Genomic DNA, 27551 nt, shown 5'->3' with positions numbered 1-27551 from the left:
GATAAAAGTTAGTCAGAAATGCAAAGTCAGAAAAGTGAAGGCAGCGTGCATGAAGAGATTTATGGGAAGGATGCGAAGATACGGGGAAAGACAGTAAGGAAGAGGGAGAGGGGCATGGAAAGTTGAGCAACACATGAAAAGGAAGGAAGAGAGTCAGAAGGCAAAGCAAGATAGTCAGTGTTAGCGGAAACCAGAGAGAGGAGGTGATTCAGATGGGGATCAGGAGGGAAAAATAAAGATAGAGAAATAAAGGGAGAGAGAGAGAGAGAGAGAAGACAAATGTTAAGTTAACAGAAAAACACCACAAAGAATACCTACTGCCGCACATCACCATGCAGCACAGGAAGCACAGGCTTCAAATACATTCTTTTGTTCATCAAAGTCCTGCCACCTTCACACAGGCAGTGAAGGATGCTTGAGTGAGACTGCCAGGCTTTGGTCCAGGGCAATAAAAGACGCGCATCTAAGACCACGAAACATCCAATAATGCTGGAGTTTACATCAGAAAAGTCAGAATGCCAGCATACGAGTGGCAAACGCAAGAACAGCGGCTGATAAAACATACCAAAGCTCGCCAGACGTGGGCTCCTGTTATCATTAAAATCCTGTGCTGGTGTTTGTGTCGGTCTCTGGGTGTCTGACTCACTGTTTACTGGCCGACGCTGACTGCCGTAAGATAACATGAGAATGACTAGAGCGTTCCTAGGAATTATCAAGATTAGAGATGGAGGGAGAGGGAGAGAGGTGTGTGTGTGTGTGTGTGTGTGTGTGTGTGTGTGTGTGTGTGTGTGTGTGTGTGTGTGTGTGTGTGTGTGTGTGTGTGTGTGTGTGTGTGTGTGTGTGTGTGTGTGTGAATATGAGAGCGCTGATAAAAAAAGTAAAATAGAGATGTGAAGAAGTTAGGTGCTAAATTATGCATGATGCCTGTAGCTGTTGCCTTTCTGGTTTTACTGATGAAATCATGAAACCAAGAAAACAGACACCGCTTTAATCAACCACTCGAAAGACACGAGCATCTGTGGTTACATTCAGTTATCAACCTTTGAACAAAACAGAGAAAATAAAGAATCATCTGATGCAATAAAAACTAGATTTTCATTTTCTTAAGAAACCGTGTGGTGCCTCCACTGCAGAACTCAATACCATGATGCTAGATTATTGCATGTGGTTGCCAGGGTGTAGCTATACTGTTGCTGAGGTGTTCGGAATGTTTTCCAACATTTTGTGTGGTTGCCAACGTGTTCCGAGTGGTATTAAGCACAATATTATATGGATGCTATGTGATTGTTAGGGTGGTTGCCATGGAGTTGCTATGCAACTGCTAATGTGTTCAAAGCTTTTTAGCTTTATGTGGTTGCTAGGGTGTTGTGTGTAGTGGTCGACCGGCATATCGCCATGGCGATATATCAGCCGATATTTGTACATTTTTAAATATCGGCATCATCCGATAAGTTTTTTTGTTTGGTTGATGCGTAGGAATCAGGACGTTTATTTTGACGGCGATGAGAACACCATCACCTGAGCACACAGCGCTCCCACTCTCCTTATTTATTAGTTTACGTCTCTGTTTAGAAGTCTAATACGAAGAAAGTAAAGGAAACGTAATACAAAAAAGTATTATAGCTTTTTATTATAGTTTTATTATAGTTAATTTATAGTTTTTTATATTATTAGTAATAGAAAGTCAAACACTATAATACTTTCTCATTTACTGTCAGCATTCAGTTTTCGCATTTATATAATTTTAAAAAGTCTTTAAATATAATTTCACAAACCTTGCAGACTTTAAATCCGCGATTTCAAACTATGCTGCAATACATTCAGTTGCCCACTATGCCATATTCATGTCATTTTCACGCTGCATTTCCATTACCCTTCAAATTGTGCAAATTGAAATTGCAAATTGAAAACTATGCCCTATGGAAACATGACAATTTTGCAAAAACTCCCATATATCGCAAAAACGTTTGCCCACTCGCATTTCTCAGGCAATTCGAGAAATTTCTCAAAACTGAAATGGAAACAGTTTTTTGCATTTACAGGTCACCTGGCGTACGTAAAAGTCACATGATCATTTTTTAACGATAGCGCGGTATGTTTGGACAGAAGACGAGATACTAAACTCATAAAAGACAAAAGTATTAAGGGAATACAGGATTCTTAACAAAGAAATGCCACAATTTATCAAGACCTAGGAGCAGATAGGAGGGAGAAACACCCAGAAATGTGTAGCCGCTCCCAAGTTTAAGGGGCTTTCCTTGCCATTAATGTGCCATTAATGATTGGATAACACACCTACGTCTCATTCGATTAAAAATCATGGTTAGTGCAGTGGCTGCGATATACTTAAACCTACTAACATCCATTGCCATGATTTTTGGAATGACTTATTGCGAAAGGAAAAAATTACGTTTTAGTCTCCTAACATCAGTTAATGGAAATTACGTCATTTCGCAATCGTTTTTTTACCGACATTTATAAAATATTGTAAAAGTTTTGCGCAAATCTGTAAGGTAAACCTGGCTAATGTCTGTTGTATGTAAACTGACCTTGTCTGCGTATTTACCTTGTTTATTTAAAAAAAAATAAAGTGCATTCCCAGTGCATACAAACTAACCAGATAACCGAGTGCCCAGTGTTTACTTCCTTTTTATTCATATTTTAACTATTTCTTTATTTGTGAAAAATACTGGTTTTCAGGTCTGATCTGAGGTGGTCGTAGCTGGCTTTACTTGTAACCAGTCAGCAAGCGGGTTTCCCAGCCTGACCAGCTGAAAAGTGCCCAAATCTCCACTAAAACTAAATTGTACTGCACAGCACAGCTTTCCTCAACAAGCCACACAATTTGAGCCATCATGTCTGTAAGGCAAGCATTGAGAGACGTTGCATGCCGAGGTGTAATACTTAGGGTTAGGAGTCTGTTTCAAATCCCTAACCCCAAATATCAGCAATAGTAAGAGTTAGGCTTGCCTGCAAGTCAAGTCTAGAGAGAGGCTTGACTAATTTCTGCAAGTACGCCAAACACGATTCCATTTTTGAAGGAGAAAAAGTATCAGAGGACACTGAGTATCTGAGAAAGTTATAGAGGGAAAAGAAAGATTCATCTTTAATTCATATCACAGCAGCCAAGAAGTCTTGAGGGCCTAGTATATGAGAGATGAAGAGAAAGAGCAAAGGAGAGGAGGGAAGGAGGGGGGAATTCCAGAGAAGCTGGAATCTATCAGTATGCATAACATTTTACCTCGTCTCCACCTTCAAAGGGATGGTGGGTGAGAAAAGGACAGTTTGACATGCTGGCGAGATTAGCCACTTCTTTTCAGTTAGGCTTTTGATTGGAGAGTTCACGCGTTCATGCATCACCTTGTTTATGAAGGCTGAAAGCTGAACATCACTTTGTACAGTGTCTCTTGTCTACCTAGCTTAAGGACTCATGCTGTCCACGTTTAATGAACATGATCAAAAGAAACGAGCTCAGAGAGCCTACAGACCGCCAGCTGATTTTTCTTATCCTTAGTCATGACCTGTTTCGTTAAGGTCTTGCACAACAGGATCTGGAGAAAAGCTAAATGATGCTGACTTGCATTCAGAGTGGAAAAACACTTTGATAAGAAGTTGTCATGCTTTTGATATTCTGCAGTCAGCAAAAATATATTCTAGAGCACTTTTTAAGTGGTCATACCATGAAAATTTACATTTTCCTTGATCTTTTATTTAAAAAAATAAGTTCAGTATAGGCTCCGACACATTTTGATGTTAGGCAAACCAGAGAAGTTACAAAAAGTCATACATATGTTAGAGCTTTTTCCAATTTTTCCAAGAAGTCATTTTCTTCTAAAACTGTTTTAACTTGTTTTTGCAGTTGTCCGAAACCGATTAGCATGTATGCTACTGCAATGAAGCCATATTAGTTTACCTTTTTATTAGGGCTGTCAAATGATTAATCACAATTAATCACATCCAAAATAAAAGTTTTTTTTACATAATATATGTGGATGCACTGTGTATAATTATTTTGTGTATATATATATATATATATATATATAAATACACACACACACATGCATGTATATTTAAGAAAAAAATATTATTTATATATAAAATATTTATATTTATATATAATATAAATTATATATAAATCTATATACAGTATATACATGAAAATATTTCTTAAATATATACAAGCATGTGTGTGTATTTATATATATATAAAATAATTATACACAGTGCACCCACATATATTATGTAAAACAAACTTTTATTTTGGATGTGATTAATCACGATTAATCATTTGACAGCCCTACTTTTTATATTTACCTCTAAATGCAGAATTCATCATGGCTATGATATCAACTATATACATTTTCAATATTGAATGACAGTGTGAACAAAGAGACTGAATTAATTGACTTATGCTCGCCAAACCACTTTAAAATTAAGAGATTTTGGGCACGATTTGCACCCCCAATGATCGGGGGCGTGGCCAGATTTGAGGCTTGTCGCAACTGACTTTTTGTCCCAAAAAAATCCTCAATTTTGTGGTGTCATTACGATTGTTTTACTGCTCCCGATCGCGTCGGAGCTTCCCCGATGCCAAATTGCAAATATCAAACATGTTCGATATTTACGACTCTTGATCGGGCTTCCTCCGACGGGATACCTGCAATATCCAATGAGAGCAACAAGTTCCACCAACCGGATGTTGCACGCTTTTATAGCTGAAACATGGCAGCCACAAACATGTCACGAAAGTGGAGGATTGAGAAAGAAGACTATAGCGTTTTCTCAGCCAAGATTTCTTTTCTGTTTTTCACTGCAAAAAAGGAAGTACGCCAGGAGAGCCAGGTGATGACGTTGATCGTCCTCCATGTTTGTTCTTCTTCTGAAGCCGCGTTTGATCACGCGAGTTTCTGTGAGATCTCGTGTCACTGTGAAATCGTTACTACAATCGGTAGGTTTGTGGTCTTACGGTCTGGCCAAATTGTCTAGTGTGTGCGTTCTGAGGATTATTATGTTAATAATCAGTTTAAAAACTCTCCTGATGTCTGTGGTCTCCAACGGTTTAAAAATCGGTTTGAAGATTTGAAAATAGTCTAGTGTGTCACAGGCCTAACACAGCATTCTAGGTATAGGCTACATTCTAATTAGTTGATGTGTTGCCTAGGAATCTAATCCATGCCATTGCTAACACCATGCTCTATTGTTTGAGCTACAGGAACTCCTGTAAATCATAACCGAGGTCATTTATATATAGCCGTCTTAAAGGTACAGTAGCGAAAACAGCCTGATAAACTCTACGCTCAAAAACTAAACTATGACTGCTTATTTGCGTAAGTAACCTTGATTAAAATTATAAAGATGAAAAAAAGGATATCATACTGATATTCAAATGACAATATGGAAATGCTACATGTGTCAGTCTTAAGTGAATAAATCGTTGAGGCATTCACAGCCCTAGGGCGTCTAAATAGAGAGAGGGTGTGCCACCACCACCGTATCCTCACCGAAAATTTAACTGAGAGAGGCAAACAGAAGCGAAACAGAGACTGAGCGATTGAATCCCACCCAGTGTGCAACCATTCCTACACAGATCCACCTAACAGAGGCAGACAGGGTGAGAATGACACAGAACAAAAGTGTGCTAAAACTGAGAATGCAGGAGGTCTCTTATACTGTCAAAACAGGCAATTTCACAGCTTGAATTAGGTTGAGCTTTTGCAGCATCAGCATTCATCTCCTTTTTTTTTACTTAGATGGTAATAACTGTTTCGGGGCATCATGGGAGAGAGCGAGAACACACTCCCTATTCACTAGGAAAGAGGAATAGCTACTGCCTTTGTGAGGAGGAATGGAAAAAGAGCTTGGGATATATATTGGAGGCGAGCTCTTCCTTACACAAGCACACACAAAAGAACTGGGACTTGACAAAGGGTGAAAATAAATGGAGGTTGGTTTTGCACCATTGCATTGTAAAACCAGACCAATAGCTATTATCTTTCATACATATCGCTAATAACAGCTTTTGCAACATGTAAACATGTTTTAAATAGAAGGCAGCAGAGTTTATCATTCCCGAAAGGTGCAACCAATTCGGGGAGAGTCATTTCGATTGCAGGCTGACCTTTGACCCTGGCTGGAAGCGCTTGTGCCGCCCATCCTCTTCTCTGTGTGTGTGTGTGCGTTCCCAATCTCTGTAAACTTCCTCTCCTACACAGCAGCATATTAAAACGAAACGCATACTTGCAGGTTGCTAAGCTCACTCAACACTCATTACCCCCAGAAACAGACACGATTGTAATTATAGCGTGCATGTGTGTCTAATTTCTTTGCAGAGTGCATAATACGCAAAACACAATATCAGACACAAAGCTTACACATACATGCAATGCTTCCAGACAGGCTCTTTCCACACATGAAAACACAAAAAACTGAAGGACATCACACAAAGCATCTAGCGGGCACATTAAAAAAAAAGTGTGTGTTAAAAAATAAGACAAGCTTCAGAGTCCAAGACTCCTCCATGGGGGTGAGCCAACAGACAGACTTGCGAACCCCACCCATGCTGTGTGCTTGCACTATCAGAGGAAGGAATCGCTTCAGCGGGCTTGACACGAGACAAAAACGTCTCTCCTAATTTAAAGCACACTGTCTGAACTGACAGAACAATATAGTCTGGCTACTATTTTTAGGTTTAAGTGGCCGTAACCACCATAGACGATAAGCATGCATCTCCAAAGCATTCAGAAATGTTGATTGATCACTATTGACATTTAAATGACTTCAACATTTCTCAAAATTACCCCCCAAATCTGATTACTGGGTTACATCCTTCAAGCTTTAATGCAAAATTCTGCTTACAAGCAGATGCATGTAAATTCATAAATACTAATTACGCCCTTCTAGCAAAAGCTTGATAAAATAAGCAAGTCATGACATTTTTGCTTAATTGGATCACTTTCTCAAGGTGTGAACTTCTTAAGAAAAGATGTATGCATCATATTCGCGTCTGTTCATGCCACACAAAGGGCGTAGGTCGGCTGAGCGGTCACAGCATGTGGGGGCAGCGAGATTTCAGTGGAAAGTAACCAGGAAATCTGATGGGACAAAACAAGGTGTCTCACAAAATGCATCATTGTGTCTCGTTAAAATGTCTCAGATAATTTAAAAGCGCAGCGTCTAAATTCATAAAGCGATACAAGAACCAGCGGACAGTAAATTAAAGGGATAGGTCACCCCAAAATTGTGTCATCATTTACTCACCCTCATGTCGTTTTAAACCTGCCTTACTTTCTTTTGTGGAACACGATTTGGTCTCATTAGTTAATGATAGTAGTAGTAGTAGTAGTAGTAGTAGTAGTAGTATTTGAGTTTATTGCCATCTCAGCATCACCGGCTATTACATGGCAGATAGATATTAAACATTTAGCAACATAATATCATAAGTGTCAGATAATGTATTAATTAACAATAATCAGTTCAGTATTTATTAATCAGTTAAAAAAAACAGCTGTTCATTGGTAATGTTAACTAATGTAGCTTACTAATGTTAACAAATTAGGCAACACTTGAGTCTGTTGGCTTTTATTGCATGGACCATAAAAGAAACTTATATTTAAAAGAAAAATATATTTTTTTGTGTGTGTGCTCCACAGATTAAAGGAAGTCACGAGAATTATTAAATTTTCATCCATCCCCTTTAATTTTCCTTGATTAAAAAAGCAAGCAATTTTTGCTAAACTACAGTCCCTTTTTCATTAGTTGTCATAAGGTAAGATCGCATACGTGTCGTCACACACAGCAGATCGGGCGCAGATCGGTGGGGTCGTCGCAGCAGGTGAGACTGTGCCATGCTAACGCAGGTGTCAGGGTGGAAATAAACCCGGAAATTTGGTGCGAGACAAAGCATCTCGCAACACGCATCATGTCTCGTGGAGATGGGCACATCTCAAAGACGCCACTGATTATTACAGAGTTGGGTTTTTGAATGCGTACTGAGAGTGAGAGTGACTGGGATTTACAAGTCTCTTTGATGCCAGGCATGAAAGTGTCAGCACACCAAGTGTGTGTGTGCATGTGTGAGAGAGAGAGAGAGAGAGAGAGAGAGAGAGAGAGAGAGAGAGAGTGTGTGTGTGTGTGCCTGGGGTGTGCAGTGGTTAATCACCACCTCTGTGCGGAGGGAGGGTGGGCAAGTTCTCATTTCCATACTACACCCAAGCAGGAGGGGGGTGATACTTTGGGAAATATGGAAAGAGAGAAAGAGAAGGTGGGGAAAATTGAAAAAAAGAGAGATAGGCAAAAAACAACAGAGAAAGCATCTAGCTGTTTGAAGAACAGAAAGCGGGAGTGTAATAAAATACGGCGATTAGTAATGTAACCTCGTGCATATTTCATCGCTGACAGTTGTATGCTACTCAGACTCCTAATATTTTATAGCCGTTTCATATTTACTCAATCTTTTCTCCCTCCTGCCGCGTCAACTCAACTATCATTGTATCTCTGTTGCAATCTGTCCTGTTTCCAGCAAAGCCTCCTCTCTACATTGCTTCTTTATACTCTCCAACTGAGCTCATGAATATTTCGCGCATATTTCATGCACGCTGCTAGATATCTGATATCATCAGGGCGTTTCAGCAAGAAGAGCAAGAGGTTAGCAGGGTGCGTTTAGGTCCTGTAGGAATTTCTGGTGGAGAAAACACGGCTGCGGGCGGAATAAGGGAGCCAGGCAACCGATCATCTCCGGCTCCCTGTAATTATCACCTCTCTGAACAAACAAATATGATGACATCTTATTTTGATGGTAATGAGCCATAATGGCCACAATGGGAGATATAATGATGCTCAAGCAAGCTTTTATCACAAGCAAAGTCTGTGAAACTACAGGAAAATGACACAGAGTAGCTCTTTGGAAAGCAACCTACAGGTAATCATAGCAAACCTTTTTAAAAGGGCCGTTTCAATTTTACGCTGATTGAATTCAACAGTTCTGGCAGGTTAGAAAGGTGCACATCTATATTCATAAGCTGGATGAGTGCGAGAAGTGTCTACTCTCTGTGAATTTTAAAAACAGTTCTGGAACCATCAACCGTATGATGATGATTATTAGGTTTCACCTTCGGCTCTCATTTTCACACCGCCAGACTCTCACTCGCGAGCGGCCCACACTGCTTTCATCACCACCTTGACAAGCATCTGCGTGCATAAAAATGCAACATTAATTATTTGATGGGGCAGATAAACACGCTCACTCCAGTGAAGCCGACAGGAAGGGAGCTGCCACTAAATTCACGGGCTACTTCGTACATTACACACCCTATTTAATAGCTGTTTTAGAGGCTGAAAACGACAACAACAACAACACACACACAAAAAAAAAAACACAGCTGTATGTTTTGTCTGCCCAGTTTGGGTAGCGCAATAATGACTCTGAATGAAGGTTCCCCAAAGCGTTTACAAGCCAAACATTTTACAAGATAAGGGCCGTCTTTGAAGAGGGAAAGAAAATGCAAATACGCAGGAGTGCAATTTCAAATTAGAGATTAAAGGGAGGAAAAACTTGTTTGTGGGTGCCGGGTGCACGATACAATAAAAGAATGTCAACACGAGCAGCTAATTACGCCCCCCATATGCTGAACACAAGGTGAAAACCCACCACTCCTCAGGGACTAAAAGGGAGGAGGCATTTAGAAAGGAGACAATGGAGTCATAACAACAGGGGGAGCGCGTGAAAAAAGAAAGAGCGGGTGAAAAGGGATGTTCAGGTTTCATGAAACTTGGTACGGCCGCTGAAAAGACACAATCCAAATCGCCACTCCTAAAGTGGTACGCCACACCTCCCGGAGGAATAGTACAATAACCGCAAGCTGCTGATACAGAGACTGGAGAACCACTGAGTAAATGTGTGATTAAACATCTAGTTATCTTCCAATTAAGCCTGAATACATTAGATCCACTCCACAACAGGTTATCGTGGCATTTGTAGGTCTTTGACTAGTCACCTTGGACTAATTGGAGTCTTGAGAATAGGCTGCCGACGCAGATGTCGGATAATGTTGTTTCAAATGCATTGGCATTTGTGTGATTTTCTACAAAGAGAGACGAAATCATTCCCAGTAAAGTTTTATAAACAAAAGCATTAAAGAAAAATGAAACTCATTACAGAACAAAAGCAATTTAGATAATTTAAAAATGTTTGCGAACTACATTTCAAAGGCAGACATTTAAATAAAGATGAAAACCTTTTTGCTTTTCATGTTTCTTTGGTTGTTTTTTCCCCTATCAAAGTGAAGCTCGTAGAGCTTGAAATAGAATGCAAGAGCAAAAATCAATGAATACTCTCAGAGGTCTGTCCCAGAGTGCAGTGAAGCTCCTGAAAGGTTATAAAATAAACAGGACAACGAACTGAACAAAGATGCATTATATTCAGTGCTCTGATGGTAAGTTATGAAATAGGTACAGGTACAGGAAAAGGAAACAATACATTATTCCAAATCACTATACTTAATTTAATGAACCCAAGATCATAAGAACTTATTCATTGGGCATTCAATGTAACATTACATAGCCTAACCCTAAACATTTCACCCAAAACAATGTTATTTTTAACTGAAATGCACTTATTTTAATCTTTAAAATCTGAAAAGTGTTTTTTAAAGCATTTACAGTTTAACAAATGCAGCGCTCACAATCCAAAAACAGCATAAACGCTGAAAAGTTTTCCAGCGAACTATTTTACTCACTTCATTCAACGGCACTGCGTTTCATCCCCTTGGAAGGCAAAGCGAAACTCTCGTTAATTTTTAAAACAACAACAAAAGCGTTTGAAAGTGAACCCGGTAAATCCCATTATGCGTGCGCCACATTGTTGTGGAGGATCTCAGACTCGAGCGAGCAGCGCAAAGCGGCTCTGAGGGAGAGAGGGCGGGGCTTTAATACACACACGTCATGAAACAGTTTTCAATGAAGCGCTTGGGGAGTGGGCGGGGCCTGTCCTCACGGAGAGGTACTTCAGGTGAACAGATAGACTAAACATTTTCTTTTCATATTAGCAGTTTTTCCTTTTCATTTAAGGCTCTTATTTTTTGAGGAATAAAATAGATACAATTTCCTTATTACCTGACAGATATAACAGAAATCATTATGATGGTGAGTGATATTTAGTCAATTAGAAATGCAATCAATCACAGAAGCAACTCTGTGCCTGTCAATCAATCTGATTTGCTGACACAGGGTTGGCTGACAGTGACATGTCATTTGAAGGAAGTTAGCAAAATGGCTCAAATTAAATCATTAACAGCACCATTAATGAAAATGAAACTTTGCCAGAATATATTTATTTTGTATTGTGAGTTTTTGTTGCATTTGCAAATTATCTTAATAAATACAAATCTGCATTTATTAAAAGTGAGAACGTCTCAACTTCTTTTCAAAATATAGTTTAACAATATATTTAGTAAAACACTTAATGTATGTATATGAAAATCCTTTCTTTTCCCAAAAAAACAATTTATAATTATCAAAAATATTTTTTAGGAAGCAATATGTAAAATTAGGATTGTGAAAACAAAGATTTATTTCATAATAACATTACTATTAGTATTTTAAGATAAGCTTCAATGCTAATGTAATTAAAGTATATATATTTTTTTACTTTAATTTAGTTAAGGAGCATGTAATAGAGGGTCAAAATGAAATCCAACCAAAGTTTAATCCACCCAAAATCATCACTTAAGCCTGTAGTACATCTCCTCAATATTTAATGCTCACATTGGGGCATGAAGTGAAGCGTGCTGCATTTGGGGTGATGGGGTGATGGGAAGGGGGGCAGGGCACGCCTCTCAGCGCCGCAGCTGGAGAGAGCAGATGGGGTTTGACACCCGTGTGTTTCTGTTGCACCGGGTTTTGACACGGATACTGTCGGGTTCACACAATACCAATTGAAAACGAATGCAGATCTCTCAAACGCACCGCCTTTAATAGATTCTTCGCCATCCGCCGGGCTTCATTTGTCAAATGTCACCCGGCTGTGACATTTCCCACGGTGTCAACCCACAAGCGCATTTAAAAAGAGATACATTTTAAATACACCAGTGGGAAAATCATTAGTGCCAACATACAACACTTGCACCTTTCTGCAAATCGCTTCAGTATCTTCAGCTCAAATCAGCAGCCGGCTGCATAAACCTCTGGGCTAAGACTGTCTTAAGAAATAGTTTGATCAACTAGCAGTTTGCCAAGGGGCAATCAGTCTTACTTTTCAGATTCAAAAATGTTATGACCAGTTATGGCCAGATGCATAAACATACTGTAGCTGCTAAGTTATGACTAAGAACTAATCTGACCAACTAGCAATTATAGTAGTTAGAGCTAATCAGTCTTACTTTTTGGTAATCAAATTAGACCAATTCATCTTTTTATGTAATTGACTATGTAATTGAGTTAAGATCAGTCTTGATTTTTAGCAAGTTTATGTAACCGGATCCAGATTCCAAACCATGTTCAGGCCCGTTCACACCCAGGATGATAACTATATAAAAGATAAAGATATAGTTCTAAAAATCGTTTTAAGTATAAAAGAATAGCAGAGATCACAGCACACAACTAACACTATAACGGCACAGAGAAACAATAGGGCTGGAATCACTTTCAGAACTATTTTTTTTTTCTACTTGATGAATTATAGTCAATCAGAATCCATCCAGCTTTAAAGAGCTCAAGCAGAAAGCAGCAAAAGACAAAACTGCAACGTATAGAATAAACAGAACGATATTGTGCGTTGGTGGACACTAATATAGTTATCGCTAGTAATCTTTATAGTTATCGTTCTTGTTGTGAACGGGCCTTTATTTAAGTATCATTGAGATTATTATATTACACTAAACCATATAGTTGCTATTTTTACGTTTTCTGTTTTCATTTTAATTTTAGTTAAAGATCGAGTCATTTTCTTGTGCTTTTGTCATTTTTATTAATTTTTCAGTTTTAGTTATTTTAGTACATCAAATTAAACTAACTGAAATAAAATATATTAAAATTTTAAGTTCATTTCAAGTAACACAAAGTTAACTATAATAACCCTGCCTCGCACAAAAGCACAAAATCTCCTTGACGCAGCAAAGAAACGATGACGGCTCATTGTATTTAGTTGGAGCCGGAGAAGAAAGCGATAGAAAGAGAGAGGGAGTCAGTGAAGGGGAGAGAGTTGAGAGAGAAGGGCTCCCCTGAGGGTTTACTGATGAGCAGGCATGCGGGGAGACTGGGGGGGGCTCAGCTGGGGCTGTTTGCCCAGCAGTGAACACCCGTCATCAAGGAGCTCATAAAATATTAATCCAGCACACAAAGACGGGAAGAAGACGGACAGAGTGACCAGAGAAAGAGGGAGAGAGACTGATGCAGACTGAGCGACAGCGAGCGTAATGAATGGACCGGGGGGGAGGGGGCTGCGGGGTGAAAGGGTGACATGCAGTAATTGGGGGGAAATCTGCGCGCCGGTGGGTGGAAACCATTATTGGCAGGTGGAACAAAAATGGACGCATCCCTGAAATAATGAAGTGAGGGGGAGGAGAGGATGGAGAAGATGCAAAGAAACACGGGAGCAATGCGATGTGAGAATTGGCTCTCGTTTAATTACAATTGCTTTCGAATAAAACGTTTCTCTTGACAATGGTACGGAATTAGAAATAGCCGCGCGTTCCGACTGCGGAGGGCCGTGTTTGGAGGAATGGGCTCGGAGCGTATGTTCACATAAGAAGTTTTGGCAGGAAACGCAGCGGCCAACAGTTGTCTGTTTACACTCCTGGAGCCAAGGACTGGGCTCACAACAGAACAATGCTGATTTGTTAGGAGGACTCTAAACGGCTCTTCATGTCCAAATACGCACTGGCACACAAGGACAGGCGGTGAATAGAGAGCACACACACTCAAACAGACACACGCACGCACACACACTCAACCAGACACACATGCACATCCATACCGGATCAGACATCAATACATATCCAGAGTGTTAATATTCCAGAAGAGAGGACAAAGCTCTTAGGGATGCCTGAGAGCAATAATCAATTTTTTTCAGATAGCCACCCATGGGATGCATGTCACACTGTGGACGGTGTTTAAAAATAAAAGAGAGGCCAATGGCTATAGAGCAGACAAACAACATGAATGCAGAGCGTTAAAGGTTCATCCTGAAACAAGTGATCTAATGAGTTGGTAATGCTCTGATGAAAGGGTTAGGTTGCCTAAAATAAAAAAATCCGCCATTTACTCACCCTTAAGTTGGTCCGTATGCTGATTTGCACCGTATGCGGATATTTTTAACACGTGTTTTTTTAACATAAAGCTTTTCTATATGAGAGTGAGCAAATCCTCCAAAGAAAACACAGTAAAACATAATAAAAGTAGTTCATGTGACTTCTAAAGTCACGCAATAGATTTGTGTGAGGCCGAAATGTCAGAAATGCTCGGGAAAATCTAGCATAGAAATCTTCGGAAAATATAAATTCCAAATATTCTGAATGAGCGATGACATTTGACAGCAGCAGTGAAGGGAAAGTTGTTAATTTGCATTTACATTTATGCATTTGGCAGACACTTTTATTCAAAGAACACATTTTATAAGTTCATGCATTTTTGAGGAATTGAACCATGATATGGCTGGTTTGTTTAATATTTGAATAAATAAATAAATGTGGGTTCTCTTGTCACACAAAGCTATGTAAAGGCTTAGTTAGTCATATGGACAATATTTATGCCACTTTTTCGTCCATTTTGGAGATTTAAAGACATGGCCAAATTTCTCCCGTCCACAGAAAAATATCAGCAAAAACATCAGGTCTGGAATGACACGAGAGTAAATAAAAATGTGTTATTTCTTTCTTCTTCTTTTTTTAAACATGTTTTTATTTGGTTTTTATTAGCCAAAACCACCATCAAATTCAAAAGACGAAATAAGAAAGACAACAAAAATCAAAAGACAGAGAAAAAAAGAGAGAAAAACAAAGAAGCACACAAACACGCACATATTTGCATTTTTGGGTGAACTATATGTCTTTAAGAACACCAATTTTACACAACTAAAATGAAATAAAAAACAGGGGAAATTCATAACAGATAAAAAGAACAGGAAGAGAACCCAGACTGGGCTGGACACACATCTTCCTTGTAGATTAAAATAAAGACCTCGTCAGCAAGTTCTGAATCTTGTGGTTTGCCTAGAAATGCCAAATGACTCATAAAAGTAGCTAGCGTTCTCACCTCGTGCATTCTGCAGAACCGGTGGTTGAATTCTAAACAAAACATCAACACTATCTTGCACAGAAAAACCCACACAGGACGAGCGCCAGAGACAATCACTGAGTGGAAAAGACAGAGCAAATGTGTGATTAAACTACAGTTACTGTTATAACAGAGTTATGTATATGTGCAACGTTACTTAGTCAACAGAATGTGTTAAAAGGACCATCAAAATAAAGTGAAACCAACTATTATAATTTGTTCATTCAAATTATTTTTTACTTTAATTTTAGTTAAAATATTTGTAATTTTGTTAGTTGTTTTTTTTAATACGTCAAAATATTTTGATTCATTTTTCTTTTCTTTGTTTTAGTTTTCATATTAGTTATTTTAGTACTTCAACTTCAACTAAATGAAAATGATAAATGTTTCCTTGGCAACTAGCTGAAATAATTTATTTTTTTACATTTGATTTCATTTAGGAGGTACACCATGTAACTTATTATTATTCAAAATGAACAAAATTAAAATAATGTCAATACATCATTAATCCTTCTTCTGCATTCACTATGGTAAGCCTATTTATAAGTGTTTATATTTTAGACCTGACGGGATTTTTTTGCGGGAAGTTGTGTACACGCATCACTCGCCCGTGTGTGTCTCTTCATATCCGTAAATAGAGAAAAGTTCCGGCTACTTTGACACGTGTCTGGTGTGGGAGGCAGAGGTTAGTTGTCAACCAGCGAGAAAGGTTGACTTGGATCAACTAAATCCCTAACCTCAGAGGAATTGATGTAAACAAACGTCGAACAGAGAAGAGTCTGCTGGAAAAAGAGAACGCGACAAAGCTTGTAATAAAACCAGAATCAACATGAGCTTGGCTTTTCGGGCAAGAACTGAGGGATTTGAAATGTTGTAAACGCAACGTGGAGATGATGGTGTTTTTATTACTCAACAGGTGAGTAAGGTATTTTATAGACCCCTTTTGCGCCGACGTCACAGTTACGTCACAGCGCTAGCTGGAGGCAAAACAAACGGACAACTGGAGGCGGCCAATACAAACCAGCACAGATTCGGCTCCATATTAAGGAGCTTAAATTATTATTATTAAATGTCATCTTGTTGTGTTGTTGGGTGCAAGAATCAATGGAAAATGAATATGCTGTATCTGGAATTTTTATTTCTAGAAAATATTCACATCATTAAAATTGCACCGTAATGTCACTCTTTACATTGTCGTCTTCTCGGCGCTGGCTCGGCAGAACTGCGGATCGTACCACACAAGTCTTGTACATGATCATTCAGCACATAGTTATAGGCATCTAAAGATTTATATGCCCTCAGTTTCTCTTTACGCTCAGTTTCTCTATCGGATAGGTGTAGAAGTCAGACCACTCAACCGGAGGTAGCGTTAACGTTAATCCTGTCAGATCGTCCATCCATTGAGTGAGCGTGTACAGTACAGGTCAGCCAATCTGGTTCCGTCCGTTAAAATTAACTTTTGCAAATAACAATCGCGGTCCTAGACACTGAGTGACCTTGCACATTAAGATTTTCTCCAGTCATTGTTAAAAAACAAGCTAACAAAACTTGCAAACTAACGTTAGGGAAGCGGCCAGAGGGATCGTTCTGCCTCCACTTAAGCTCCGCCCACAAAAAACGTCACCATGTTTATCAACTGAAGAGGGGTCTATTGAACAGATCAATTGCCATATGTAGCTCTCTAACAGAGTTCTTTATAAAGCAATACCTAACCAGAATTTCATTATGCTTTGTTGTAGCGCTGTGCTGGAATTCATTTTCAAGGAAGTACGGTGCCTATTATTGGGTTTAGCTACAGTAACGTCTTCAGCTAGTCAGCTTGAGACCCTTTCCTTTTAAACTGGTTACATCTCTTAAGCCTAGAAGTGAATGTTTTATGAAGGATAATCATATTCATCCGCAGTCGCGCAGAGCCGAAGCACAACCAAAACAATGTTCTTCCGCAAAAAGCATGCAGCTTTGTCTTTGAACCGCTATAGTGGGCCAAAAGTTACATAGTGTACCTTTAAAATTTGTTTCAAGTAACGAAAATGTTTCTTTATGGATTTAGTTTTAGTCAACGATAATAGCCCTGTTGAACAAGTGAATAAATCAGTGAAAGCAAGAAAGCAAAAAAAAGCATGCATGCATATGCCCATCTCTTCTGCTGCGTGCCTGGCATTGCCCAAAAAGAGTCCCTCTCACAATCAAGGGCACCGAAGCTCCTCTCCACATTCCTCCCTCTCCCTCTCTCACTTGACTTTTTCCATCATTCCCCACACAGAACGTTCCAGTCACGGAAAGCTGCTTAAATGCGCAAATCGCATGCCTATTACAATATCAAAGCAAGACTTGATAAAGATGACAGTGTGTGTGTTAACGGAAGCGCCGTGACCTCCCCGCGTGTTGGACGGCTCTCGTCATGCCCTGAATGGCTCTACTGTGGCTGAACATGACCGATGACCTCTTTCTGCTGCAGAGTTTCCTTTTTACATGACGAGCCAAATATCCAGCTCTCTTTATGGCACTCTGAGTGGAATAATAAGTCTCCGCCGCATTACCGAGGACGTTTCGTTTGCGTTTCATGCCCAGAAGCCCCCGAGGCTATATGCAGAAGAGAAATAAGTTTCCCTGCACCTCACATGCGATATTGAAGTGTCCTCTTCGGAACGCTTCGTCACAGCAGTTGGGATACGTTAATTGACTATGAATTGAATATATGAATAATTGATGTGTTGTAGCAAATTTTAACAGTAGGAGAAAACAGCAGAAAATGGAGCTAAAAAAAAGAATAAATTAGGCAACTGTGTGAAGTATGAAACACAATAGTCCTTTGAAAAAGAAAGATTAATCCAGGAGAACATGTGGCAACTAGGATCAAAATGTGTGCTTTGCATTTTCAAAAGGGGTTCTGGGTGGTTGCTAGGGTGGTTACTAGGCAAGTCCACCCTCAGGTCTCTATGATATTCTGGTCTCTAAATATGATTCGGGTGAACTTATGGGAATTTTTTTCCCATTTTTTATTGTTCGCCAGGCAAAAATCATCCGTTTTATTGCCTAGAAAAGTGCCAGCACACTTCTCCTCAATAAAATGCATGATTTAAGATATCAATCATGTCTGTAGCAAAAACTGTGTGGGACAAACGGCACCAAAGTTGAGGGATTTAAACAAATTAGGTTAGCTTTTGCAAGCACATGCTATATCATATAATTTGGTTTAACTTGATCCAGATGTGGATATAGTTTAACATGTTAGAAATGAGTTTTAAAAGTATCATATAGACCCAACTCTATATACCATGTGAGGTCTAAACTGGTTGTGGTTACCATCGTGCTGAAAAGCAGAGCATGTGGTTAGGTCGTGATATGCTATGACTATGCTGTATGAGGTTTAATTTGATCAACAATAGCTGTGCATGTTCAATAAGAATAGCATGTTCATTGCATGCATGCAAACATGTCCTATTAGTTTTAACTACTATATAAGATTAATTTGTTATCTATATATAGATCACCCAGTCAGCATACGCTCATTGGCTCCTCCTCCCTGTTAAACAATCATAGAGCCATTGCATGCAACATCCACCCACAACCTTAGCACAAATTTCCACTCTTCTTCACCACAATTATGTTAACATGACCTCCAGAAACTGTTTCTACATGTACTGTAGTTTAACATTGAACACGTATGGGTCTTTAAGTTTCCTCATAAACACAGACTTGAACATACTGGAATCTACTTAATATTATGGAGCTAATACAACTCAAAATTATTGACTACGTTAAATTAGGTTCAAATACACACTACTGTTCAAAAGTTTGGGTTCTGTAATGTTTTTGAAGAAAGTTTCTTGTGCTCACCAAGGAAATCAAAAATACAGTGATACATCTGGTGCTCTAGAAACATTTATTATTATTATTAATCAATGTTGATTCTTTTTCAGGATTTCTTGATGAATAGAAACTTCGGGAAACACTATTTCAATAGTCCACTTTGGACATGCCAAATAACTTACTTAAGCAACTACATCAACAACCAGTAGTTAGAGTTTTATTAGACTATCTGCTTAATATCTGCACTATTTTGACTCCCAACAGACATTCTACAGACTCCAAGACACTTTGCAAGTATGTCTTTGCAACTTATTTTACTAACCTGAACCCTAACATAACAGTCCAGTCTATTACTACTCTAATGAAAGTAAGTTTACATGTAGTTGCATAGTTAGCAGAATGTATAAAGTGGACAATCAAAATAAAACATTCAAAAGAACTGCATTTATTTGAAATCGAAATCTTTACTACTAATAATGTCTTTACTGTGACTTTTGATCAGAATAAAAAGTATTCATTCCTTTAAGAAAATATTACTGCTCCCAAACGTTTGAATGGTAGTGTATGTCTAAAATTAAGAAAATTTTGCACAACCACTTAGCTTTAAAAAATTAGTAAAATCAAAAAGCCATTTTTCGAATGTACAGTCCTCAAGAAAGTCTTCTAAAGTCTCCCAGTTTCAGTTAATGCAACAAACATTTGCATATTATGTACTCCCAATACAAACAGATTAAGAAAACTTCCATTTCATACATTTTCAACAGTGCAATGGAATGGACAAAATGTTAATTTCTTGTTGTTGCATTAGCTCATTTGTTTGAGTAAACCAAACAAGCAGCAAAAAAACCCCAAAAAAAAACAAATCGAGTGCACGACTAATGAGTTCGGTTCTATCTTTTTCCATGCAGGTTTCTCTTTCCCCAAAACAACAGCACTGCAATGCTAGTCCTCACCTGAGCTCAACTTTTTACAGATCTAGCCCTGAAGGAAAGACCCCCCCACACACACACACACTAATGCTGTTATCTTGCTGTAGTTGTGGCCCATCCACAGTCCTCTCTCAGTCTCATTCAAAAAAAGGAATCCGAAACCCTGTACTGTTTACTGCGACCCTCAGTACAGTATCTAAATGCCCGAGGCAACATACACCGTGAAAGAATGATGGGGGGGGGGGGGGGTGAGTTCCTCACCTCAACCCCATCAATGTGGCAAAACAGGTTTGACAACGAAGGCAAACAACATGGCAGAGAAACAAGAGAACATATTTGATCCACGAAAACTCTCAATTACTTGGAAACGGTTGTTATTGCACCACAAACACTCTCCATTAAAAAAAAAATCTTCTTTTATTACCACAACCTACAGTGCGCCACGAGACCCTGGCAGCATCATCATAAATCAAAAGAGATTCAATTATACGAGAAACACATTGCAACGCAATCGTATCAGAACTGCAAAATGGGAGCAGAAGACAATTTTGGGGCTTTACTGGGGAAGAATAAGCAATCACTCATCTCAACGTGAGGTGATCAAGACATGAGGAAAAGAGACATTCATTTATGCACAAATACTTCCAGCAGATGTCTGGTCACATTTGCATTCAGCGGCTAAACGTTTTGATTTCAAAGGATGTGTGTGCACACAAGATAATGTTTTTGTAGAATATCCAAATAACCGATTTATCTATAGTCTACGGTTTTTAGCTATATTTGAGGGTAAATACGATTTAAGCTTTATCAGCAGCATATCTGTCGAACACTGGAAATATTTCCTCAGTTTGTAAAAGCAGTAATGTGAAGCTCAAATTTTTGTTTAAGTATTTTGAACGGATGAATCCTTTGGTTAACAAAACAGATGGATGAATTTCAAGTGTTCAAACCTGTATGACTGACTTTCTTCATTAATGCTGCTCTTTTACATACAATGTCAGCATGCAGTGAAAGCAGGGGCCAAGCACCATAAACTAGTCCAGACAACTTATTCCAAGACCTCTGAAGTCATGAGATTTTTTTGTGTGTTTTGTTGTGTGTGTGGAACTGACCAAAATATATGTCATTAATTGCTGAAAATTATCCTTGTAGCTCACAAATATCATTCGTGCATGCACACACAAGACTTGGCAAGATAAGGAAGATACGTAGCACCATGTTTGACATCAACACCTCCATCAGTCCTGTGACAAAAATACCGGTTTGCATAAAGCGCAAATGTGTGAATGAGATTTGAGAGTCATTATTTGGCTTTTCTTTTGCATATTAATATCTGCAAGAAAACATCTCTGCCATCTTGATCTTGAATAACTTGTTTAACTTGTCTGATACGCATTCAATTTGTGAAGCACCATCTCAAGATGCTCCTGTAAGAAGTTATCAAAAGAATTTTGATTTAACCGTTTCGCAGATATGGGTCAATATATTTTTGGGGTGAGGCCCAAATTTATGAATTGGCCTATGTCTTGTGAGCACAAAGTGCAAACTTCACAAAACTTGGCACAGATGGAAACCGGGACATTCTGAAGAAATGTGCTAAATTTCACGAATTTCTCATGCTCGATGGGCTAACAGCAATTTCAAATGATCAGTCATTGAATGACAGATGGGGGCTGGAATACTAATGTTGTTCATGTAAGAAATCCTTTTTGGTCTAATCTTTTTAATCAGTTTGAATGACTGATTTCCTTTTTGAAATCAGTGGTCTCTTTTGGGACTATCATGTATTTTTCGAAGCGGTTTCATAAAATCAGCGTCACTGAACGCGGACTGACAACAGAACCGGAAGAGAATGCAATGCTGAATAAAGTCGTAGTTTATGTTATTTTTGGACCAAAATGTATTTTCGATGCTTCAAAACATTCTAACTAACCCACTGATGTCACATGGACTACTTTGATGATGTCTTTATTTCCTTTCAGGACAAGGACAGTATATCATACATACATTTTCAATGGAGGGACAGAAAGCTCTCGGACTAAATCTAGAATATCTTAAACTGTGTTCCGAAGATGAACGGAGGTTTTACGGGCTTGGAACAACATGAGGGGGAGTCATTAATGACAAAATGTTCATTTTTGGGTGAACTAACCCTTCAAGACTGTTGACTTTGCAGGAAAAACACAATCGATCGTTTTTAATGATGAACTGCTCAACTCACATGGATTAGTTTTACGATCTCTTTATGAACCTTTTGAAGTCTCAAAGTGGAAGTTGCGTAGCATCAATGGAGGAACAGAAAGCTCTCAGATTTCATCAAAAAGATCTTCATTTGTGTTCCGAAGACGAACGAAGGACTTACTGGTTTGGAACGACAGGTGAACTATCCCTTTAAGGGTTATAAATGGTGACAGTTTCCTATTTTAACTGCTATCTGCGCTGCTCCATGCTTGCCTGCTAGGCACTGGAAGTGCATTACTGTAAATACCTTTCCATGTTCCTTGTTTTACGAACGGGTGAAAATTATTTACTGTGGTAGTCGATGGCGTGCCACAGATGCTGTCCATCCTTAAGACTTCAGTGACAGACATAGCTTAGATTCTTCCACTTAAGGAAAATCAATAACACGAAGCACGCAATAGATGCTCAGTTGGGTTTAGCCGCTCAGCGAGTCGCATGTATGTGCGTGATCAGTGAAACAGATGCTGCTGGGCTCAGACAGCTGTGGAGTAAAGGCACCAATTACAGTGGCAGCCCTGCCTCTGACACACACTATTACACACTCTATAATCTACCCTGCAAATCTCACTCCCACACAGTGTCAAAGGGGAACGAGAGAGCGCGAAGCGAAGAGGAAAAACAGGCATCGAGAGAAAGAGGAAGCTTAGAGACATGCAGAAAGTAAATGAGAGAAGCGATGGACAGAAGAGGGCTGAAGTTCAGGAGAATGAGGCTAAAAGACTGAAAGCACACAGGCAGTGATGTGCAGTGTGTTCTGTCCCAGTTACATTTAATGTTGGCACATTTTCCTGGTTAAAACATCACATCAAAAAAGAGAAACCAAGTTGAGTTCTTACATTAATTATGCAATTAATGTTCTATTTATTAAAACCTGTATTATATAATATTTATATATTATAATATTTATTATAATAAATCTGATCAATTAAGTTTAAGCATTTTTACATCTTTTCCAAAATAATACCTAAAGGCAGTAACAATTTAAACAAAATCCCCCGGTCTCACAGATAACGTATAAGCTAGTCCCAGACTAAAATGCGTGTTTGAGCTGTTTAAACTGAAAGCAACTTGCACTGATATATCTGAAAATATGTCAGTGCCATTGTTTTGTCTCAAGATGCACATCAGTAATGTTTTTTTTCTATGGCACCTTTATAAAAGATCCTTAAATTTCCTAATTGAACTAAGGCCTAATCCTGTCTTAATCTGAGAAACCAGGCCTATATTTTATTTGTGAACTGATGTTCTTTTGAATAGTCAATTTATTTTCGGATCATCAGTCATCAAGCTCGGTAAACACGGTCACAGACACGAAGATGTGTAATGTCACCAAACTGATCGCTCACTAAACCCCCCACAGTCATCATGTTTTCAGGCCATTTCAAGTTTAATTTCGACAGGACAAAGCAGTGATATCTAAGTGGCTGAGTTTTTTACTTTTTATTCGCTTTCCATTTAACGGCATAATGTTGTTCATTCAGACCGATTCGTGAACGCGAAAACAAGAGGCCGGATTTATAACATGAACCAATTATATCCGAACATATCCAATCATAGCGCGATGGAGGCTTTGCCTCCTCTTATGTGAAACTCCCCCATTCATTCTCAATTACCCCCCACCAAACCCACCGTTCTGTTAAAGGGGTCATATAATGGTACATGCACTTTTACAAGTTGATTGTACTGAAATGTGTGTTGGCAGTGCCTGTACACAACCATCATACAATGATAAAAATCCATCCAGTGTTTTTGTTTTAATCTCCTTATATGCTTTCCTCTGCCTCAAATCAAGCCGTTCGACCGTGTGACGTCACACGCTCGGAAGCCCCTCCCACGATTGTTGATTGACAGCAGCGTTTCAACACAGACTCGCCCTCGCTCGCGAGGGAGCTGTCAATCATAGTCTGCGCGGACCGGCGCGGTCATTGTTGATATGCTGGAGCACTGTCTATGAGCAGAATGGCGTCTAAGCGATTGTGGTGTTCTGTTCTTGGGTGTAATAACGAACACAGCAGTCATTTTAATGTTCCAAAATCCGAACCGATGAAGACGCAGTGGCTGAGTTTGTTTTCGAAGGGAATATTCCCCACGAGCATCGTCAATGCTCTCATGTTTGCGTGAATCATTTCACACCAGACTGCTTTATAAACGAGGGTCAGTATAAAGCTGGTTTTGCTAAGAAGCTGCTCATGAATAAAGGATCGGTCTCAGCTATTCGTGTTCCTGCTGAACCTCTAGAACAACTGAAGTGAGTTTAACGTTTTATTAAACTTTAGATTAATATTTATATTAATCTTTGCAAATCGCTAGCTGCACGCTTCACAATGAATGCGTCTAAGGTTTACACTCAGGGTGCATTACGTCATGTTTTCTATGTACGACGTTCTCAATATAATTCATAATCCCACGTTTATACTGAACAACGCGTTATGGTTATTGTGTTATTGTGTTACAAACGGTGTATGCGCAGAACAGAGAGGCGGGGTGAGCAAAGCTCATTATCATTTAAAGTCATATGCACTGAAACGGCGTGCTGAAAACAGAGCTGTTTTTGACCAGGTAAAATAAGTGTTTTCTTACAATACTAATGAGAATTTTTAATTAAAGTATATTACAAACTTTTAATTTAGACCCTAAAGAATCATATTAGCTTGTACAAAAATGGCATTATATGACCCCTTTAAAAGTCAATGGGCTCGGGTTCCCGCTGTAACTTTACTGGTGTCACTGTTGGACAGTGTTAGAAAAACAAGTGATTTATATACTTTAAATGTCACATTTTGTAATATTTGCATGGTTTTATTTTTGTAATAGGGATTATTTTATCTATTTATCTATTTTTTTGAGGAGGCACTGCCTCCCTTGCCTCCGCCGAGGAAACACCCCTGGCCAGCTTAGCATGATTTCTGTAATATTTTAACATACTGCTATTGCTATAGGGAAGTCCGATTGCTGGACTGGAAAAATGCTGTCTGCTGTATTGCTGCACTAGGATCAGTTTCCCCTCCTCAAATCCAGCCCATACGTATTAGTGAGAAAGGAAAAGCTGGTTCTAGAACAGCAGGAGCAGAAAAACTTAAGAGCAAGATGTTTTGTGCCAAGAGACAATGCTTTTATTTCAGAAATGACCATTAAAACTAATATTAAGGACACCAAAGTACTGTAGTGTAATTCTTGGGTAGTTTTTTTCATTCACCCGCTCGGTCAGATAGCCTGCACTGAGAATAACTTTGGTGAGAATATTGACCACGTGTAAAGAAAGACTTTGTTCACATCGGTCCTAATACTTGTGTGTTTAATTTGTATGTGGGGTACACATATAAATATTTATAAGCAAAAAAATCGAGATAAATTAGTTAACCTCACCACACATCTCTTAAAAGATGACATCTCTTAAAAAATAAATAAATATATGAAACAAGACAAACAGGAAGTGGAGGACAGAACAGAGCAGAATTACAGGAAGTAGAGGGGAAAGTAGAAAGTAAAGGACAACTGTGGAGAGAGAGAAAAAGGAAGAGGGTGTTCACAGAGATAGCAGCCTGTGGAGAAGCAGATTTTGGCTTGAATAACCGAGCCTGTCTGGGCGTCCCTTTCGGCAGAGATCACTGTCATTAAACTGCTACATGAGAAGACACTCAGGATGTGTGCGCAGAGGAAAGTGGGCTACACATCCTCCCAAAAACTGGCCCGGGAAGAACCTCTGCTGTAAGCTGAACCCAACATGGATCCACACAAACAGTTCCAGCGAAGACTCGCGCGCCAATGAGCTGCAGGCACGCCTCCTCATTAGCTAGAAGAGTAAATCAACAGAGAGAGACTGCAGATCTCCAGGGACAGCAAGTGAGCTCCGTCACGGGTGCTAATTTTACAATATAAATGACTCTGTCTGCACACCATGTTAGTTCTGTTTCAAAACCTAGTGGCCCAGCAAGTACAGAATGATTTTACAACACATTCACCACATTGCATTTTGGTTGCAGTTAGGATCCATTGCATTAAAACATTTTAAAAACGTTCCAAAAACCACACTTATAATTCCAAAGATTTACTCAAATATGATGTGCAGTTTATGGATTTTTGAAGTACTATAAATTATTAGTAGAAAACTGCAACTTTGAGAAAAGTAACATTGTATTTTGCAAATATGTTTTTATTTCATATTACAGGTTTTCTTTTTGCACACTAAAAATGTCAGGATAGCTTTTCATCCTGCAAAGGCGAAACCAAGCTAAACTCCAACATTTGTGGAATGTTTTATTTAAAAAAAACATACTGTACACTATTCAAAGGTTTGGAGTCTGTAAAAAAAAAAAATATATATTAACCAATAATTATTCATTATTAAATCTAATTCTCACCAAAGCTGCATTTATTTGATAAAATACAGTAAAAATGGTAATATTGTGAAATATTATTACAATTTAAAATAACTGTTTTCTATTTGATTATATTTTAAACATGTAATTTATTCCTGTGATGCGAAGCTGAATTTTCAGCATCATTACTCCAGTCTTCAGTGTCACATAATCATTCAGAAATCAATAATGCTGATTTGCTGCTCAAGAAACATTTTCAGGATTTGGTGACTGGTTGATGGATTTGGTTGATGAAAAGAACAACATTTACTTAAAATATAAATCTGTATAACATTATAAATGTCTTTACGGACACATTTGATCAATTAAATGTATACAGTTAATCATTATTTATCGTTAATTCAAGTATACTTGCAGAAAAAAATTTTTTATTAAAATGATTAATTTCCTTCAAAAAATATCTCACTGGACTCAAACTTGAATGGTATGCATAAAAATACATTACGTTTTGGAGTGTATATGTTTTTTTTTTATTGTTTTTTTTTTAAGTAGCCTACAAACAAACAGAGCTTACCAACAGTATTTTTTTAGTGCAATGTAACACAAATTTCACTGAAGTAAATACTTAAATATAAAGACAACACTCGGGTTTCATATTTGATTTTTTTTTCCCCTCTCTTATCCTCTCAAAAGTAGCATTTACCAGTAACATTTTATTATTAAATACCCACATCTCAATGAAATCAGTTGTGAATTTCCACACAAATCTGACTTAAAGTGCCATTCTATTACACTTCCTCAAGAAGGAAGTCGGAAATTCCGACTTTCCGAGCTGAATCAGTCACTCCATTTGAGTTGACATGCTCCCTACGTGGGCAGCAGACAGCAGGGCTTTGCAGTAGTGCTGTTGAGTTGTTAAAGGGGTTCACTTGAACTTTATGGTCATAAACACAAAAGGCAAATTGGTTTTGCAACCATGTGC

The 27551-nt window shown here is 38.6% G+C and overlaps 1 protein-coding gene across 5 annotated transcripts in view; it reads right to left on the bottom strand.

Moving 5' to 3' along the window:
* Positions 1–27551, bottom strand: part of plxnb3 (plexin B3) — a 73606-nt gene that overhangs the window by 30395 nt on the left and 15660 nt on the right. For 2 of the 5 annotated variants that reach the window (XM_056265270.1, XM_056265273.1), the window contains exon 1: positions 10734–10897. The exons of 2 other annotated variants lie outside the window; for them this stretch is intronic. The gene's annotated coding sequence lies outside the window, so the exon portion shown is untranslated. Of the gene's footprint in view, positions 1–565; positions 587–10733; positions 10898–27551 lie in introns of those variants that run through there. One more of the 5 variants, XM_056265274.1, reaches the window with a different exon arrangement.

The sequence above is a fragment of the Rhinichthys klamathensis genome, unplaced genomic scaffold (assembly GCF_029890125.1).
Source record: "Rhinichthys klamathensis goyatoka isolate OS25496 unplaced genomic scaffold, OSU_Roscu_1.1 h1tg000231l_1, whole genome shotgun sequence".
In the NCBI taxonomy this organism is placed as follows: domain Eukaryota; kingdom Metazoa; phylum Chordata; class Actinopteri; order Cypriniformes; family Leuciscidae; genus Rhinichthys; species Rhinichthys klamathensis.
The sequence above is the reverse complement of the archived record's forward strand: the minus strand, read 5'-3'. Positions and strand labels throughout refer to the sequence as shown.